The sequence below is a fragment of the Erithacus rubecula genome (assembly GCF_903797595.1).
Source record: "Erithacus rubecula genome assembly, chromosome: 8".
In the NCBI taxonomy this organism is placed as follows: domain Eukaryota; kingdom Metazoa; phylum Chordata; class Aves; order Passeriformes; family Muscicapidae; genus Erithacus; species Erithacus rubecula.
In genome coordinates, this window is record NC_136659.1 from 23,096,265 (window position 1) to 23,102,460 (window position 6,196).

Here is a 6,196-nt window from a genome sequence, read left to right on the forward strand (position 1 = left end):
GAGTGAGGGTAAGGAGAAGTCCAGGGAATTACTTCAGGGATATAATCATGAGCCCACATCCAGGCCAGTTACTAGTGGCTGAGAATAGGATGTATCCAAGCAGGGTTTGAGGGCCCCTCTGGTTTGGGTCCATCTCCATCCATGAGCCAACACCACCATCACAAAACCTGCTCTCCCCAGAGTCTCAGCAGGACCCCAAAATGCTTCATGCATTTCTGATCCTACAGCACTCTGCAGACCTTCAGGGATGAGGCTCCATGTGTCTGGGGTGGGACAGAGACAGGATATTTTCCTTTCACATCAGGAAAGCTGAGGCACTAAGCTGCAGCCTGGATTAATTCAGTGAGGACCTTAATTGTCCTTGGAACAATACAGCTGCTCACTGTGGGTATTCAATGAAGGCAGCTGCACTCAGGCATCCCACCAGCAGAAATCTCTGTAAGAAATCAAGGTGTGATAGTCACAGGAGGGAAGAGTTCTCCCTGTTTAAAGGGCTATAATGGTAACAGCCAGCACTTGCTATCCACACATCCCAGAGTAGTTTGGATGTCCCTGGGAACTTCTGCAGCACCTCAGCAGAAGAGACAGGCTGGTTTCTGAGTGCTCTTCAGGCTACAGGGATAATGTTTCCTCATCCCTAGAAGCCATCCATACCCACTCCTGTCAATGGTGCAGCCATTGACTCTCCCACCCATGAGCCACTCTGTGACAAATACACCTCCCTGCCCTTTGGACAGAGGTTTTGGTGTATTCCTGGTGGTGACATTGATTCAGACAAGAACATTTTCAGGCACAGGGAATCACAAAATGAGATGAAAAGCCTATATCCATCTTGGCTCATGCACAGAGCAGAAGGGAATCCAGACTGGTTGAAAGATGAAAAAAGGAAAAATGAAATCAGCAGGGCTCCAAGAGGGTATTTTCATGCCAGCTCCTCAGGCACTATGCAAAGGTTCAGGAATGAACGTGCACAGAGCAGGCTTGGAGGGAGGTCACAGTCGTCTGCTCCAGGTAAAGTGCTCCTCACTGCTGTTCATGGGCCAGCAGCAGGTACACGACCACAAAGGACATCCCACCTCCACCCTGCACGGGACTTCAAGATTCTCACTCAAACATATTTTCTGCCCTGAATCATTATCCAAGTACTCAGAATGTGTAAAACCTTACACGGGCAGAAAGGAGAATCCTTCTTAGGACAACTCCTAGATGTCCCTCTCCTGCCACAGCAACAATCTATCGTGTTTCTGTGTCACCCATCACCATGGCACCCACATGCACAGCAAGGTTTCTAGAGCACCTGAGTCTATGCTAGAGAGACACAGCAACCCCCTGTATTTTATTGCATTACAAGGTAAATAATTAGCCAATATCTCCAGAAGACAGCAGGCTGGGGCATCTGTTCAAATTTCCCAGAGACCATCTGAATTTATACTCTTTCTTTATTTACACTACTTTTTCTCCTGGTTATTGATGATGTTTCTCATTTGTTTTTATTAGATGCAGGTGTTTTCTGCACTTCAGCTGGGAGCACTTTCCCTTTTCAGCCAATTTCAGATCTACTTTGTGTCTCAGTCACCTTTTGACTGTGATACTGGAGAGGCAGAAAAAGAGAGAAGGAGATACTGAGTTTTGCTGCCTCAGCAGATGTGTGTTAAAGTGTTTTAGTGATTCAGCCAGTGTGTCTGCCTCAGGCCAAAGGAGAGGCATTGTCTGAATCTAAAACAATTAATAACAAAAAAACAATGTGGGCAGCAAGAAGCGGGGGAAGGTGGAGGTGGAAGGCGAGTGAATCACATGGATATTTCCAGCCTGCAGAGCACCTTGACAAGATCTCCAGCCACTTATAAAGACAGCCCTATAAGTCCACTCTGTCCTCTCTCAGACACAAAAGCCTCAGCAGTCCTGTTGCACAGATAAGGGAAATTGAAGCTTCTTTTGCAACTCACCCCCAATCATTGAGCATCTCTGCCCAGAGCCAGACTGCCCTTTTCCAAGGCCCCAGAGAAGCAGGAACATGGCATACACGGCCAGTGGGGCAGGAGACTCGCAGCCCTGCTTGCTGCTGGGCCATGCACAGTGCTGGGAGGGACACTGAACTGCTCACCCCACACTCAGGTTCTTGAGAGCCACCAGCAACACAATGACCTCTGCCCTCTACTCCGGCCAGGAAGGTGCAAAGGGCTGTCTGCTCACGATGAAACATCTGCCTTCCCCCCGTTAGCAGAATAAATTAATTTCATCTGTGGTCAGGCAAAAGGAATTTGTCCCCTGAGCTATTTCTGCCTTTATCATTTAAACATCCAGTATAGCCTTTATGCTTCAGTCCTTGTGAAAGTCTCTGAGGAAGGACCTCCTGATGCCTGGGATCTGCTGTCCCTCGCTTACCGAATCCCCCCACTCTGCACCCCCAGCTGACCCATGTGGCCACTGCGAGGTGGAGGCACCCCAGCCACCCGTCACCACTGGCAATCTTGGCAGCTGAGCCCTGATAATGTGAAACAGAGCCAACAGAGCCCCGCAGAACACCCAGGCGCTGATCTGGTGGGGGGAGACTCCATTTCTACATGCGGTTTAAAATTGATACCCCCATGAGGCATGTTAGAAAGCAAAACATTGATGCTGTCTTCACTGGAAGCATCGGTTGCTTTGTTTTTTTAATGACACAGAAAGCTGCTTGCAAAGAGATAATTTCATTCAGCCTAGCCCTTGCTGGATGTGGAAGGAAGTCCTCGGAGGTGACTCCAGCGTATCCAGTATGCCACCTAGCCCTCGCTAGCTCTACTGCATCCACGGCTGCGGGATGGCTGCGGGATCCTGCTGGAAGGGGCTCCAGCTCGCAGCTGTGAACACTTGCTGGGGTTATCATCGCAAGCAAGAAGGCACTGCTCGAGGGAAGAACTAACATCTTGGGAAGGAATCACATTTTACTTTCGACGCTCAGCGTAGTCTCCATGCAAAGTGAAACGCTGTGTCGGTATCTGCACCTCCTGCTGGTGTTCATCTCTGCTTTCTGCACTTCTGCCTCAGACTTGTCCCATCAGCCCTACTTCTCTTGCTTGTCGTTTTTCCCTCCAAGGATTGTAGAAATATTAGCTTTTTCTTTCTTTCAGAACGATGCTTCAGGCACCTGATTTCACAACTATTCAGTGTTTTTTAATGCTTGTTCATGAAAAAAAAAATTATACATTCTCCTGTATAAGCATTATTTTGCTAATGAGTTTCAGATCTACAAAAACTGGACAGTGGTTTTGGAGGGAGAAGAAAAAAGTATTGTACTTTTGTATCTGTCATTCAGCTCTTAATCTTTCTAGACTGCCTGAACTTTTTTATGTTCTAAGTGCTTCCAAAACACACAGATTAGCCCAAACTGATTAAAGTATACTTTCCATCCTCTTTATCATACCCAGGAAAGTCAGTACTTTTGCATATTACTGAGACTTCATTATGATGAGACATCATAATGAAGTGTAACATATCTGATATGTTAAGAACAATAACTGCTTTCCAAATAATTATTTCTCTTTTTGCAGCAGAGCAGTATGTAACACATGGAGCCTATAGCAATGAAATACACTAGAAGACACTAATAGAAACGTTGGTTTCCTCTGAACGCTCTCTGTTCACTCCCTCGAAATAAGAGAGCATGTCTTATAAACATAAAACATGATTGTGATCTCCCCTGGAAGAGCACAAGCCAGGAGAAATGTGATCTTTGTTAGCTGCAGGCTCTCCTGCAGCTCACGGCCAGCCATGCGCTGCACACTGTCCTGGCTGTCTTATGTTGCCAGGGTATGGGGCTTTCTTAGTGTCAGCAGAAGATGCCATGAAGACAGACCTTGTGAAGAGCATGGAGAGAGCACAGAAGCACAGACTGGGGGGCTCATCTGCAACTCCATCCCAGCCCCAGTGGTTCAGTACAGGTGGCAGCCCTAAGATCCCCATGGCTGAGATTACCTTCATAAAATGGGGGGAAACCTGCCAAGAGGGCACCTCTCATAGGCTAAAATATTGTCATTTTCTGGCTGAGGATACAAGTCAGTTTCCAGGCAAGCCTCTGTGGACGAGTGTCCTCGCAGCACAGCACAGGAGTGAAATGAGGGTGGCTGCAAGACAGCTTGACATGACCTGGGTTTTGGCCCAAGAGAAATTTCCCGGACAGCCCTGAGTTAGAGCAGCTTCCCCTGGGATCCCTCGCAGGATCTCTGCCCCGTGGCAATCCAGCCGTGCCCAAGCCTCCCATGCCAGGGCTTGCAGCTGGGCTTGATGGAGGCAGTTCTCTACATGCCTCACCATTTTGTGTCTCGCAGGTAGGAGTGGGAGTGAAACCTCCCCTCCACCCCCCAGATACTCTCACTGTCTCTGCACCAGGTACTAATACAGGCACTCTGTTTCTTACAGGGTGCACGAGAGAATGAGGAAAGCCATTTTTCTCCTGCCCTAAGCCCTCTCACAAAGTGCTTCCAGATCTCCAGGTGAACAGTGCTCGCTCTCTGCCTGGTGCTATTTTCTGCAAAGCACCCATTCAGACCAGTGGCAGATTCTCATAAAAAACAGCGGCAGGATGCAATTAATATGCTGTAAAAGCCCTAAGTGTCAACTGGAGAAACCATTTTAAAGCACTTCAAGATAAAACCCCTGGGGAGTGCTCTTCTTACCTTAAAGGTGCCTCTTTTTTTTCCTTTTTTTTTTTTTCTTCCCCCCCCTTCCCCCTCCCCAGTTAACTGCAATCTAAGTGCAGAGATTCAGGTAGTAATAAATAAAATCTCTGGGAAAACTCTGGGTAGAAAGAAAAGCCAAAAAACACCCAACCAAGCTTAGAAATGTTATTTTCTTTTTTGAAGGGCAAGGGGTAAGAAGAGAAGGAATTTGATCCTTTCTACTGAGTCCACATGGGGTAGAAAGGCAGTAAAATATGGAATACCTGAGAAGTGCAAAGAAAGCCTTAAGCTGGAAAATTTGGAGAAGAAGGAGTTAATGCTTTTAAGCAACCATCCGTCCTCTTACCATAGATAAGGGTGCATTCTAGTGGCAAAATCCATGCAATGCAGCTGCACAGATCACTGATCTAAAAAGAAACCTGGGGAATATGAAGCTTCGGAGGAGTGTGTGCCTGTGTGGAAGGGGGGTTGGCTTGAATCTCACATAAACCTCGCTCAGAATTGGCCGATCCCTTTGAATTTCCCACTGCCCTGGCAGATGCCCCCGTGCTTCAGCTTCTGAGCAGACTCCCACCCTTGGCTCTGTTCAGCCCCCTGCTCCAGGTGTAACCCCTGGGCTCAGCTGCGGGGGCTGCAGCCCCAGTTTTGGAGATTCCCTCCCCTCCGCTCCCAGCTCCCCTGCTCCTAGAGATGAATGAGAGCTAAGGGAGGCAAGTGAGAAGGACCAGGGCCGGGAGAACTGTAACCCTGAGGAATGCAGCGGTGGAACAAAAGACAACAAACCCCAAGCTGCCCAGGACAGGGGATGAGCACTGCAAAGCGCTTTTTTTCCCCCCCCTCTCTTCTCACTCCCCATTTTGTGCGGGGCAAGAGGCATAAGAATGAGCTAAAACGTGCAAATTGGATTTCACATGGCAAAATTCCCCTTCTTTTCTGGCATGCCCTGAGCAACAGCGAACTTTTCCAAAGAGGAATCTAACACAGTGCTTACAAGCAGCCCAGCCCTCCCTCTGCTCACTGTCCGGCCGTGTTAACCCTTGCTGCTTAGGGGTGTCAGGGGCGCTGCCCGGCACAGCTTCACCGCGGTTTTAAACCTCGCCCGGGGGCAGAGGGACAGCAGAGGAGGGCTGGGCACTCTGCACACACAAAGGCTCTTTCCCGGGCCCGGGAGGGGGACAGGAGCTGGCTGGCAGGGACCCAGCCATCCCCTGCTGCTCACCTTTGGAGCTCCCAGCCTGGCTGCCCAGGCACAGGAGAGAGGGCTGCACAGCCCACCAGCACCTCACATCAGCCCTGCTAACTCAATCCCTCCCCAAACTCCGAGCCCTGACCTCTCCCATCCACTCTCCCTGCTGCCCCGCAACCCAACAGCAACCCTTTGCTGCTTTTTTTTTTTTTTTTTTTTTAAACCGTGAAGATCTGAACTTTCCCCCCACCTCCCCCCCTCCGGTGCTCGGCTTCCCCTCCTCCCCTTGTCTCTGCTCATAATATTATCCTTGATCAGTGCCCGGGGTTTGAAGCCCAGAAGTCAGGAGCAG